Source organism: Camponotus vicinus, unplaced genomic scaffold (assembly GCF_025532165.1).
Source record: "Camponotus vicinus isolate PSW18456_S1 unplaced genomic scaffold, iyCamVici1.0 SCAF_3, whole genome shotgun sequence".
Taxonomy (NCBI): domain Eukaryota; kingdom Metazoa; phylum Arthropoda; class Insecta; order Hymenoptera; family Formicidae; genus Camponotus; species Camponotus vicinus.
This window is the reverse complement of record NW_028141967.1, coordinates 10,155,984-10,158,908: the sequence shown is the minus strand read 5'-3', so window position 1 is coordinate 10,158,908 and position 2,925 is coordinate 10,155,984. Positions and strand designations below refer to the sequence as shown.

The 2,925-nt window shown below is 38.6% G+C and overlaps 1 pseudogene; it reads left to right on the top strand.

The window, feature by feature from the left end:
* Positions 1-224: 224 nt before the first annotated feature.
* Positions 225-1,957, top strand: LOC145968982 (uncharacterized; annotated as a pseudogene).
* Positions 1,958-2,925: the final 968 nt, after the last annotated feature.

The following is a 2,925-nucleotide window of genomic DNA, read 5'->3' as shown; positions in this document are numbered from 1 at the left end:
TTTCAGTTTATTTGGCAGCTAAACAGATGTTATCGGCTGTCAGTGCTTATTGATCTTTTAAATTAGGCCACTAGATGCCTCCACTACTCGAATTTTCATGCTAGAATAACAGCTGATGCCAAAAAGTCCGTTAGAAGACACAACGCCGTTTTTCTCGTGAGTAACACGTGTTTATCGTAGTTGCAGTGACTTAATCAGTGTTTCTATTACAATTTATTGTGAAAATGAGTGAAACTCAATATCAATCACGCAAAGGAATAAGAGGAGGTAAAAGTAAAGCGTTTAAAAGAAGTATCAAAGGCCGCAAAGTTCAAAATCGATATACGCTAGAGCAATCAGTTGAGAGCGTTGGAACGTCGGCAAAAAAATTGAAGCTATCGGAAGATACTTATGACGTTGATTATGATAGTACTTTTGGCTATCGTATACTCTGCTTATCAACAGTTTTCTCCGCTTTATCTAACGTGTTAGTGTGTCATAAGTGCCACAAACCAGTGAAATTCACCGAAGCAAGTAAACAAGGCTTGAGCTTCAAAATTGTGGTTAGTTGTGATGAATGTGCCCCTGTATACATAAGTAGCTGCCCGAAAATCAATAACAAGGCATATGAAATAAACAGACGAATGATTTTTGCAATGCGTTTATTGGGCATTGGTAAAATGGAATAAAAAAATTTTGCGCATTCATGGATTTACCGTCACCCGTGTTTCAAAAAAGTTATGATCAAATTATCAACACTATTCGCGAGGCATCTGAAACTGTTTGTTCTTTCTCGATGAAAAATGCTGCTCAGGAAGAATAAAAAAAGACTATTGATAAAGGCGAAAACAACGGAATTACTGTCTCAGGCGATGGATCCTGGCGCAAAAGAGGATTTTCATCACTTTTCGGAATTGTTTCGTTTATAGGGTGGTACACTGGAAAAGTAGTTGATGTTGTGGTGAAAAGTAAATTTTGTAAGGCATGCTTGATGTGGAAAAGTAAGGAAGATACAGCTGAGTATATTGAATGGAACAAATCCCACGAAACAGTGTGCGAGGCGAATCATGAGGGCTCGGCTGGAAAGATGGAAGTTGACGGAGCGACCGAGATGTTTTCTCGTGCAAATGAAAAAAATGGTGTTATCTATATTAATTATGTGGGTGATGGTGATTGTAAGACCTTCAAAGCAATTGTTGAGATAAATCCAAGTGTACATAAAAAAGAGTGCATCGATCACGTTCAGAAAAGAATGGGAACTCGACTCCGAAATGTAGCGAAGACTAAAAAATTGAGCGGCAGAGGTAAATTAACAGACAAGTTGATTGATGAACTTACTATTTATTATGGACTGGCTATACGTAGACACTGCAACTCTATTGAGGATATGAAAAAAGCTATTTGGGCCACGTTATATCATAAAATTTGAACCAATGAGAAGCCTCAACATCATTTATGCCCGGAGGGCCCGAGATCGTGGCGTGCTTGGCAATTACGAAAGGCAATCACAGGAGATGAAATCAATCACGAGCATGATCCAGCAATGCCAAATGAAGTTTTTGAGGGTATAAAGCCTATTTACAAAGAGCGACTATTTAAGTAGCGATGAGTTGCTAACGCGTTGCTTGGGCGGGTTTACTCAAAACTCAAACGAAAGTTTTAACGCAATGGTGTGGTCAATGGCTCCAAAAGCTGTTTCCAGTGGCAAAATTGTCCTTGATATTGCCGTGCAGTAATTTATTTCAATGATGGCTACAACGGAATAATGCAAGTTATGAATCAACTTGGTATAACAATTGGACTTAATTGTTATAACTTTTGCTCCGAAGCCAACGCCACGCGCATCGCGCAATCTGAGCGCTCCCTGACTAAAGAGGCAAGAGAAGCCCGTAAAGCAGCTATTTCTTCGAGAAAGGATCAGGAATAGAAGGATGTTGATGTGGAAGGCCAATTGTATGGCCTAGACATTGCAGATTGAAGGTAAACAATAAAATTCTTTAACATTTCAGTACTTGAAACTTTTAAGGCGTTTTTCTCAAAACTATGTTTTTCGAGACGGGCGACCAACTAGCGCCTTCAATTTTCAACCGATCAACTCCAAATTTTAACTGTAGCTTCCTAATGACATTTTCAAGTGAAGTACGTAGGATTTTTTCGATTGATTAAAATATAACGATTTTATGACCGATTTTCAACCGATTCTTTCATCGAAAACAAATATTTTTCTTCATATTAACGCCATTTTTGTAAAAATTAATATTTCTTAAAAATCCTACGTACTTCACTACATTTTGGCATCTTCTTTCAAAATCATTTTGGTTTTTCGTTCTAGATTAAAAATTGCGACCTGCAGGTGGTCGCCCAGGAAGGTCATGAAAGAAAAGGAGTTTCCATTCGTCAGCCACTGCGCCGCCATTTTGTTTTTAAAAAATTAAAAAAAAATTTTTTTTGTGTACTTTAAGACTTATATAAACATGTATGAAATACAGAATTAAAAAATATTGATTTATTTTTCTTATATAAATTGGAGAAAATGACCCTTGATTTTGTGCACATAAGGTAGTATTACCTCTTAACGTCTACGAAACTACGCAGACCTTAAGCACGGTACCCTACATTTTGGTCTTGAGATGAGCGCGGGAAACGCCTATCCTACACCGAATTCGATCGCGTCGACAACGATGATATAACGGCGTTTGACGACGAGTATAGCAGTAAGCCGAAAGCCGATGTTCCTAAAAATAAAACTTGAAAAAATAAAAGATAGATTAATAAAAACCTGCGACTCTGTCGCCGCTGGATCAGTGACCTCAGAAGCGCAGGACCTGGTGGGTCTTCGGTGGTCTCTCTTGCACACCGAGAGAGGCGAACGGAAAGGAGATAGGCTACTAGAAAGAGTGGAAAGGAAGTAGGGAGAAAGGAAAAAGGATGGAAGTGGACTGTTAC